We start from the raw sequence: 11,735 nt of genomic DNA, 5'->3' as shown, positions 1-11,735 counted from the left end.
ATGTACCCCCAGCAAGCATGATCAACAGAGGCAAGTAATAAGACCTCCCTGATAATGAGACATCTGGAGTAGACAGAACCCACCTGAAAAAGTAATCTTGAAAACAAACTCTTTCTTATGCTGCCAGGGTCTTAGAAGAAATCAAAGCAGCAGTCTGAGAAATCTACCAGTTTTTATAACATGGAAATCAGATATAGGTCCCACCAGAAATTGATCTCATAGTTTCTTATTTGTAGTCTGTTAAGAACTATTGACCGTGTGAATAAAATCACCCACAATATTTATATGAGATAGAAAAATAAACCCAAAAAACATGCTGAAATTAACTGCTGGAATTGGACTTCAATACTGTTTTTTTCATTTGGTAGCCCAATGTATTATCCTTGGCCCCATCCCCAGCGTGTCAGCCCCTTGCATCTTCAAAGTATAAAACACCACTGCCTCTATTTAAAGAGATATTAGGTTTGGTTTTGGTTTGGTTTTTCACCTTGAGCATTTCTTGGACTTCACATTAGCATGCATCACCACCAAGGCAGGGGACTACTGGTCTACATTACTGAGTCCTTTTCACTAAGTCATTCCAATACAGGATATTCTTGCCTCCCATTCTCCCCTGCCTGAGTCAATTCCTGGTTTCTACTACTCTGGCTGTAAAGGGAACTGCTCTGTGGTCCTGTGGAACTGAAACCTGTGGGGTGCCCTGGGGGACTCAAGGTTCCTCTTATTGTTCCTGAGGATTAGAGACCCTTCAAGGCCTTTCCTTCTCCAATTCTTGGCCCCAAGAGAATATTAATCCTATTTATGATCCCTTGGTACATCTCCTTACCCCAATCTGCTTTTGCTTGTATAGTGCTCTATGACAGACCATACAACTACTATGACAGAAAACTACAGAGAAAAAGAAAAAAAAACAGTAAGATATGAACCAAGTAGAAGTCTAGCTGTAGTCCTTGTGGTTATAAGCTTTTCCAAGAGGAAGAGGCTAATGGCCCGAATCCCCAGTAGAAATAGACAGCTAAGAACAAATAGCATTCTTGCCTGAGAGGACTTTATCCTGGGATGTGGAGAAAACAGACTGCCCCTTCAGATACCAATACTGAGTCTATGTTTATTGGCACAAGATAGGGGATCTGAGGTTACCCTGATCCAATTAAGTACCACCTGCAGTCAGATTTGGTGACCCATTTCTAGGGGTCTGGTCTGGGTTCAGGGGTGTGGTGATGATAGTACTTATAGATGTGTATCCTATGGACTATGCTTCTACACTGAACACAAGCAGTCTGGCTTGAAGCTGTATCAAACACTAAATTTTCATCTGGTACTCATCAACTAGATGTCCCCTCCATGGGCCCTTTGGCTAGAGGACTTAGTAGTTTTTGGCCAGTACAAAATTCCTGAGTTTTTAGTTTCAGTCTCAGTTCCTGGCCTTCCTTAAGCAACATTTGTACCCAGGTTATGGGTGGATAAGAGGAATTATATATGCTGTTCCTTAGAGATGTAGGACTTATGCTAACTAGAAAGGAGGAAGCAGATGCAATAGTGGATTCTTCTTTGTAGAGCATTGAATCTTACATTGGCATATTTGTATCTTGTGAGTATGAAATAGCACAAATTAACCAGTCCCCATAAAAGTTATCCCCCCATCGCCTGCAACCCCTCCAATATCACCATCATTGTCTTTTTCTTTGCCTAAAATGCTAGGCCTACAGGATAGCACCTCCTATATGTCACTCACTATTGCCTTTATCTCACCAGAAATTCCTCAATTTGACATTGCCTGAAACCCAGAGTAGCAACTAGCAATTTTGGTGCCTGGAGCAAGCAGTAAACATGTACCTTCAAACCAGTCTTGACATTCATGGTGTGAATATAAGAACTCATTAAGACAAATTGAGGTGAGTAGGGGGAAAATAGTTTCTAGAGTACTTAGGGGTTAAAATCTCAGAACTGGAGATATCAGAGGTTATGCATTCTACCCCATGGGCTCAAGGGTCCCTTCTGCTTTCTATTGAACCAGAGAGACCTTCCTGAGGTTCCTTCCCAGTTTATTGGAGGAAAGATAACAGCAGTACATAATTCACTGTTAATGGAGGAAGTGTTACTGTTTGCCAAGGAAGCCTGAGAGATTTGACCTTCCTCATTTTCCATAAAGAGCACCAATGTTTTCAATGTTTTCTCTTTGATGTTTCATTGTATGCGTCAACATGACACATGTCATACCTGTACCAGGCCTGTTCCCTACTCATTGTCTCCCAGATGAGTAAAGTGTGAGATTCTAAGCAGGCTCACCCAGTGTTTACAGTCATCTTGTGCATAGTAACATTCTACCATTCTGGATCCTAGGATTCAAAGCCAGAGAGGACTTGAAAGAGCATCTTCTCCATCTTCATTTTAAAAAATACACGAATGAAAAGCAAAGTGTTTATTACAGTTATCAAGAGTGGGAGAGTCTAAACATGAAGTATGGAATTTTTATCTTCATGCACTATTTAGGTAACAAAAACTTGAATGCCTACATTAAAGATATTTGCAAAGCTAAACTTTTTATTTACATATCTCCATTTACCACATGGGAAAATAATTCCTTAGAAATCATATGTAGACAGGGATTAGACCTGTGATTTCATTATTATAGAGAGCTCCTAAATGAGGAGACTCCTACCAAAGCAGGTCATCACCTTCTCTGCAACTTTTGGTCTTCAAGAGTTGCTCAAAGCACTGAGAGGTTAAGTGATTTGCCCAGGGTCACAAAACCAGTATGTGTAAGAGGGAGGCTTTGAACTAGGGTCTTTACTCCCTATCTACTACATTGCACTGTTTCTCATATACTAGAAAATACATGCAATTATGTATGAGGCATTAATTTTCAATACATGATGCTATATAATTTTACAATTTGATGACTTCTGATTGCTTACTTATTTGATTAACCAAGGGAATGCCAAAAAAATCACCGAGATAGATCTGATTTTTTTTAAGTATTTCATTTTCTTCACATCACCTCCAATTTTCTGGTTCATAAAATCGACAAGTGTAGAAGCCTAGATATACACAAATACAAATGAAGAAATGATGCTTGTTTCCAGAGGATTTGTATAGGCTGTGATGGCAAAACTGGGTCAATGTGGAAATTATTTTCATAGTAAACTGCCTTGAGTTCTTAAGTGTGTCCTGACACATATGTGTCTATTTTAAATTGCTTTTGCAACAGTGCTAAGCTGTCGCATTACCCTGTAGAATAACTATGGATCAAATCAAGTTTGAATTGTCCAACAGTCACAACTATTTAGCCTGGACAATTCAAGATTCTCCTCAAAGAAAATGTAAGCTCCCTGAGGGCAGGGAGTGTTTTTTAAAATTTGTTTCCCCAATGCTTATTGGATGATGCCTGGCACATAGTAAGTGCTTAATCAATGCTTTTCATTCATTCAAAATGTCTTGCAACAACGTTATTGTCCCTATAAAAGTCTTGAGATATTCAACTTTCTGGAATGGAAATACTTCCATTGAACATAATGTCATGAATTTTTCCTAGGCACCAGCAACTACTTTTTCATTTAGTGAACAGACTACTGTCTTATTGGGAGGATGTGCAGACCTCCCAATACTAGTCCCAGCTTCCTGTCATCATCTCTGCTCCACCAAAGCAACAGTTACCATTGCTTCCTTCCTCAAGTCTAGCATGACCTTACAAAAGATTGAAAACTGAGGGGATGCCATCAATTGTGAAATGGCTGAACAAGTTGTGTTATATGATTATGATACTATTGTGCTATAAGAAATGACCAAAAAAAACCTGAGTAGACTTAAATATATGACTGATGCAAAGTGAAGGGAGCAGATCTAGGAGAATGTCATATAGACAAATAGCAATACTGTAATGAGAATCCACTGTAAAGACTTAGCTACTCTCATCAAACACAATGATCCACAACAACACTGAGAAGATTAAGATTGATCCTGTATCATTTTCTTAATGATCCTACTTACACTTAACTGATTTTGTCCTGTAACTGCTTAAGTCGTGACTCTTAGTCTCTGAACTTAGTTCAGAGTTCAGCTGGCCTGTAATGGGTTAAGTTTTAAAACCCAGCTTTTCTTGCCTTAAGGAATTTAGCTGACATTGGAGAATGCATGTGAAAACAAGGGAATTGGGCCTAATGTCTTTAAGCTACCAAGCTATCCTTCAAGGATGTCTGGTTTGCTATCCAAAAGTTTGGGCTGCTACCTTGCACCTGGACTCAAACAATGAATACTTCTTAGTCCCATGAGAGAAGGGGAGGGGGTCATTCTCAGCCCCTATTACCAAACTTCCAACACATCATGTTGTTCCCTGTGCCTCAGCTCTGTAACCAGTTGTGTTGCCCCAATCCCATGATGTCATCTACCCTGTTCTGTTTTTTGTTCTGTACTCCCCAAAACCTATAAAAGAGGAATTATCCTTAATGGAGGCAATTCAATGAACCTTTTTTTTTTTTTTGACAAATAGCATGCCCTTGCTAATAAATGTTATCTTGTGCAGAAATCTGCCTCAGTTTACCCTTTTGCTGTCTCAAATGTGACAGATGGTGGTAGCAATGGAATGGAGAAACAAGAACTGCCCTCCCCGCCCAGATCCTTATCAGAACCTCACCCTATTCTATTGGGCCCAAGTGGAACAAATTTTCCACAAGCCAGAGTTTCTATTAGGGACACCATGGCAATGGATTGGCTCTCTCTCTATTCACAACAATTTTAAATCTTCCCCAGGCAAAAAGAATAAATATCGTATGATTTATGTCTGAGTGTTTCTATCTATAGCTGCATCTTTTAAATTTGGATTTAATTAGATTAACATATGAAATGAGGGAGAGATAAATTTACATAGCTTGGGATGGGCTCCTACAGATGCTTTGCAAAGATGTATCTCTCTAAAGAAGGTCTCCTGACATAGGATAATGAGGCAAATGGGGCTGTGCACAAATGCTAAGCATTTTGGACACTGGTTGGGGTGGGGGTGGTGTTGAGAGGATTCTGATTTCCCTATTGACTGTCAGTGCTTCTCCAGTGCATGGGGTTGAAGACACCTTGTCCTAGTCAGTGAACCATTAAAAGGAGGCACAATCTAAACAAAAGTAATTGCCAAAATTTGACTTCTCTCTGTGTGTGAGATAACATGGTCTCCAGAGACCAAACTGAGTAAAGCAATATGTAAAGACTATCAGTGGCATTTAGCTAAGTTGTACCAAAGATTTTTTTGAGCAGAGGAAATAAATTATCAGATGAATTATTCAACTATTCAAAAGGTTAGTACCTACAGTCTTGCCAGGAAAAAAATACTGGGACCACTGACTCTCACGGTTGTCTGTTTGTCAGTGTCTGTGTATCTAAAATGGTGTTTGTATACGGTCTATCTGTGCCATTTTATTAAGCTTGCTTTTAGTATATTGTGCACATGAAACTTAGAAGGAAAAAAAAAAACCTCTCTGCGGCTTGTGATCTAATTTTTCTTTAGTTCTCTAACTCTTCAGAACAAGTCTTTCTTTACATTCCTGAACTCTGAGGAAGCTTTGTCGGGAGTGCAAGGGTAAAGTTGTTTTACAGTCAAGAAAGGAAGGTCATTTTTCTGATTAGACAGTGTCATCAGGTTTGATTGCAGTTCCTTAACTAGCCATTGCAGACAGGCAAATGTTGCTAAGTTGTATGTTCTGTATTCCCACCTAACAGTAAGCCAAACAAATATTTGCTCTTATATCAACTAAGCACTAGTTTACTTTATATAATAATATTTCTTTAAGCACAAAGGGAAACATTTCCCTGATCTGGTTCAGTAATAATGATAAGTGTTATCAGTCAAATGCTCATCACCAGCAACTGTGTGTTCAACTGGCATGAGAGGATGCTCGGGGAGATAGCCAAGCTCTCCATGGCTCTCAGGGAATCGATTCTCCTTTTCCTATTTCCACCTCTTTTGCTGGTGGCACCACAGCGCTTATTAGACCTCAATTTTTGTGTGTGTAGTTATATTCTTCTGAATTATGTATAGTTTAGTCCTCACAGATAAGAAAAACTCTCATATACATCTATCTATCTATCTGTGTGTGGATGTGTAGATAGAGACACAGAGAGTGAGACAGAGTCCAATTATGATATTAAAAAATGAATAAACTTAAATCCATTTATCACTCAATACTCAATGCTGTCTGGGACGCTATAGTTCCTTCCCAGACCAATAAATCTTTCAAAGTCCCATTTAGCCTGCAGGTAAGGAAAAAACTTACATACAAAATGAAATATTCCCTGCTCTCAGAGAGCTTACAAGCTTCTGGGGTAGGTGGGGGGAGGATACAATCTACATATAAAGATATAAATACAAAATGCAATCATCAATAAAATATTTGATACCCATGATCCAGAATTCTGATAGTCTTCTCTCACACCATAACTTTTAATCTTTCTATCATTCTCTCTACCTTTCTTAACCTTTTCTTTGTTCTGTTGTGACCTTCAGTCACTCCCCTCTTATCCCGTTTCCCAGTTCAACATGCCTACTTTGGACTAATTTTCTCCTTTGAAATCTTGACTCTGTACTTAACCAGCAAATGTTACACTTTTCCTACCCTTGCAATCAGGGTACCATAGAATCTCAATTATATGAACAAGGCATAGGAATTAGGCAAAAGTTATCCTGACCCAGTCATCCAGACATGTTGAAGGACCAGCTATGGCTCTGGCCCAGTATTTTGGGCCTGATTATTAGGACCAGATGATGGCCTAGCTATGGGAGTAACCTGGAAGCTGTCTAAAGATGTAGCCCTTGATCTTTGGTCTTGAATGTAAAGAAATTTAGGCCTCAACTAATTCATCATCCTCTGTGGTGGTCAGGAGATCATACTAGTGAAGTTATCCCCTAGACAAGTAGTAAGAATGTAATGTCTTCAAAACTTTAGCTTTGACCCAGTGGTCCACATCTGATGTTGTCCCTCTGTAACTGTGGACCAGTGGTATGGATAAGATAATGCGGCAAATATGTTTCTTTCCTATTAGTGTCTTGACAGGGAAACTGTAGTGTTGGATCTGTCCCTGTTCTTTGTTGAAAGCACAACCAGATGCTTGAGATATGTTAATGGCATAGTTATGGGCTAAGGTTAGGTTTTGAGTCCTATGTTTCCTGGCACCTAGCTCACTCTTCTTTTTGCCAGGTTACTCTGTCTTCCCCAGATTTCACACTGTCTAAGAGAACATTCTTGAATGACATATCCATGGGATTTAGCAGATGTGTAGACCTCTCAAAAGGATCAAGTTGAAGGAAATATAGTCCACTGGGGTCCCCAGACAGGTTTGTAACCACCAAAGAATGTGACAGTTGGTAGCTGGGTTCTGTGACTGTTGGAGTCTAGAGAAATGCATAGATTCTCTTTGGAGACAGACAACCAGAAGAAAATTGAGCTCTCATTCTCTATTATTACATTTCCAAGTCTGCTAAAATTAAAAAGAAGAAAAAGAAAAAGAAGAGAATCAAAGGCCTAGTTTGTTTGTTTGGGTTTTTTTTGTATTACACCTTCCAGGAGTTCACTTGAGGAAAGGTTACTAATTACAAATTTTAAAGGTGGCTATAGGGAAAGACAAGGAAGAGGAAGAAATATGGATTAACATGCTTGGCTAGAAACAAAGCACTTTAGGCTCTAGTAAAGGATTTTACTTTTGTTCTGAACTCAAAATCTCATGTATCTCCCTTCATAAAAATGCAATACCTGCTCCTCAAGAGAATCTCCTCTTCTTTTGGAGTGTGTTTTAAACACTCCTAATGGTTCTAACTAGATTCAGGAGTTCACAATGTTTAGCCTTTTTAATTCTAGGACATACATACAGCTTCAGATCAGGCCCAAAAGCACAACACCCAGCACTCCACACCCCATCTTTGTCACCCAACTAGCATTGAACCCAGATTATATTTCCTATACCAGGAACTCTTTCTGTGATTGTGATTTTCTCCCAAGTCTACACAATTGAGTGGCTACTATTTTCACTGCATTGTGTTATCTTTTTTTTTTTTACTTTCAGTCGACAAGGGGGAATGTGTGGCAGAAATTACCATCCCATGTTGAGGGCTTCCTTCCTTCCTTTAAAAAAAATTCATTCATCAAATCATCTACCTTTAAGTGAGCAATTTTGGTGGTTCTGAATTGTTTACACCAATGGGATTTTCTCTTCCATTCTATCAAGTGAATAAACCCCACTCTATTTATATAGTTGAACTTGAAATATTGAAATACATTGTTGAAATCCATGATCCATGATGTGAAATGCTTACATGAGGAGTTTATTATCTGAAATTTGTAACTTGACAGAGATAACAAACTATTAATAGTGATTCTTCAGATTCTCTTTCCCTCCCCCAATGTCACCCTTTCTGATATAATCAAGAGTTCATCTTTTTACAAATATACATCGAAAGATAATTATAAGTTGTTGAGTTATTTGTCTTTTGTTTTCAAAGAGACTGGGTGATATCTTGACTTGTCTGTGAATTAAATTTAAGTGAGGCAGAGTTGCACAAAATCAACAATCTCACTCTTTCTTCCAGTCATCAAAGTCCAGTGGCAAGACAAAAGCCAGGATGACTAGCCATGGCCTGGGAAGCAGTAGATGACCATGGCATCTTGAATGTCTGACCAAGCTCTAAGTGCTTCATAGCACCTGCTTCAGCCACCTGCATGGCCATTGGAACAAATTGCTGCTATCCACCCATTCTGCTAGGGGAAGTCTTTGTATGTTTGGGATAGATATCCCCCTTATTCACCAATGGGTTTGTGACCCATCAGTTACTCTCAACCTGGTTTAGCCCATCTGCTGAGATGGGTTACCCGGGTGTGAGCAGGGCACATGCTCCAGTTTTTTAGAGTCACAGGTGAGAGTTGAATGCCAGATGGACACCAAAGGTAGATGAACAGCCCTGAAACTACCATAAGGAAATTGCCATAAGGAATACAAAAGTAACAAAGTTATTGTAGCCTCTTAACCTATAGGAGATACGAATTTGGAGTCAGCATACTCTACTTCAATCTCATTTCTTTCTCTTTCAACCTATTTGCTCATTGGCAAGTCATCCCTGCCTTCAGTTCCCCTCCTTTCTTAAATGACTGGAGTGGATTAGAAGGTGCTAATGTACCTTCCAGGTCGGGGTCTTCTGAAGCAGTCTAGAAAGAGAGAAAATACGTGGACACAAATTACTATCATGTGTCATTATGTGACATGGGCCATATGAGGTAAAAGAGTTACAAGGAACTTTTAGGAGGCACCTGGACCACACTCCCCTGGTTTTAAGTGCCAAAATAAAGATTCTTGGCAGTTTCTGGTAGAGAAAGAGTTGAAGTTCTTTGGAAATTATCATTATCATTATTTAATTTTCATTAAATCTTCTGAAGATTTAGATAGTGGCTACTTGTAGGACAGACTAAATAACAAGATCCTAGCATAGGAAAGTGAAATCCTTTAAGTGGGAAGTAATAGCTAGCCTAGGGTTTGGGTGGGGAAAAGAAGGGTTAATTAAGGATTTGGCATTAACAGAAATGGCTAATTACTAATACTATAAGAGGACAGGGATGGGGTAAGGAGATTAGGAGATGATATTCTGAGCTTTCCAACCTTAGAGAATGATGGCAACACTATAATAAATAGAGAAATCATGAGGCTGATTTGTTTTGGGAGAAAGAATATGTTCAATGTCTATTTTGTTTGTGAGCTATCAGCAGGATATCTTGGTGGAAATGTCCTCCAGGCAGCTAGAAATGCAGGCCTGGAATCCTGTAGAGGAAGCTAGAATAGAGCTGTAAATTTATGAATCTTTTTTTTTTTGAGGGATAGGGGATGGGGGAGTGATAACTGAAGTCCTGAAAATAGAAAGTGAGAACTTACTGTTTTTGAGAGGTCAGCTAGGAAGCTTGGGTATAGAATTCCCCATCTCCATCAGAAGCCTCCTACTCTAACCCCAATAAAAAAGAGAAAGGTAGACTTCTAGTTATGATGGTGATGTGATGGGACCTAGAGAAGTCTAGTCCTTCATTAATGCTCCATCCAAATTCTAAAAGTGCACTAGAAAACACAATGATAAAGAAAACCCATGAGACATGATAAGAAAAACAAACAAAAAAAAAACTCTTCTATACAGTGTAGAATTGCACAAGAAGACTGCCAGAAGCTTATTAATGATCTAAGTGGAGAAAAGTTAAGAGATGCAGAATCCACAGTCTAGAGCCACAAGCAGGAGCCAAAATTAGATCACTGACCTACCTGTGTAGTTATCAGGTAGCATATCACAAGAGAAGAAGGGGCCAGACCAGTGTACAGGTAGTGCAAAGCCCACATTAAGGAATACTATAGGTTGAAAGAATCCTTACAATTAAAACCAAAAGGCAGTAGCCTCACACCAAGTTCAAATAGAATTTCACACACACACACACATACACATACACACACACAAACACACACACAGACACAAAATGGATTGGTCACAAGGACTATGAAAGTATGCAGGAAAAATAAAGCAAGAATTAAAGAAATTAAAGGAGGGAGGAAGGACAGAAGAAAAAATAGAAGAAAAATTTGGAAGGAAAGTAAATAGCTGAGAAGATCTAGTTTACAAAAATAAAAGAAATCCTGAAATATAGAGTGGAGCAGTCAAACTCAATAATCACAAGAAATATCAAGAAAAGTCAGAGATTGGAAAAGATAGAAGAAAATATTAGATCTATACTATTTTTTATTTTACAAAGTGCCCTGAAAGAAAGGTTAAGGAGTGATAGACTAAGAATTATCAGCCTCCCTAAATACCGTGATCCCCTCCCCTCTACCAAAAAATAATCTGGATGCCATATTTCATGAAATCATCAATGAAAACTCATCCGATGATTAGAACCAGAAGGCAAAATAAAAATAAAAAGAATCTATTTCTGGAAGAAAATGCCCAGTAATGTTAGAGTTTATATCCAGAACTTTTAGGTCAAAGAAAAATTACTGCAAGTAGCCAGAAGGACAAAATTCAAGCAGCGAGGAACCAAAGTCAGGGAATCCACAAGACTATGCTACAATTTTTGTATAAAAAAACTTTAGAATATGATATTCTAAAGGCAAAGATAAAGTGTTACAATCAAACAGAATTTGCTCAAAATATCTAAAAATGAACTAAAGAGGGAAAAAAGAGACTTTTACAAGGGAACCTTACAACATTGTTAAAAAGTAGAGATGCAACATGGCAAACAAGAGAAACCTTGAAAGTTAAATACATTTGAGCATTAAGAAGGGTGTAAATGATGATAAAATTATTGCATGCTAATCGAGAAGAAGAGATACATGTCTCTTGAGACTCCCACTAGGTTCTAGGGTCACAGGGGGAGTAAAGAATGACAAATTGTTGGTAATAAGAAAGGAAAGGAAAGGGAAGGTAAGAGATACACTAGTGGTGAAGTGGGAAAAGGAGGAAGAACTTGTTATTTCTCATCATTGGAATGTCCAGAAGACTATACAAATTTGGAGTGTGTGAAAAATAGGGAAGGGCACCTCATGAACCTTATTCTTATCTAAACTGGGCAGAGGTAGGTTGAAAATACATGCACAAACAGCTTGGCAGGAAATATATTAAATTAAATAGGTAGGGGGGTTAAGCAGTAGGAAAAAGTAGAGTACAGAAGGAGGGTAAAATTAGAAACAAAATAGTCACAATTAAAAAATAATTCCAGAGGGTGAGAAGGAAGTTG

Source organism: Vombatus ursinus, unplaced genomic scaffold (genome assembly GCF_900497805.2).
Source record: "Vombatus ursinus unplaced genomic scaffold, bare-nosed wombat genome assembly UNPS02004868.1, whole genome shotgun sequence".
NCBI lineage: Eukaryota > Metazoa > Chordata > Mammalia > Diprotodontia > Vombatidae > Vombatus > Vombatus ursinus.
The sequence above is the reverse complement of the archived record's forward strand: the minus strand, read 5'-3'. Positions refer to the sequence as shown.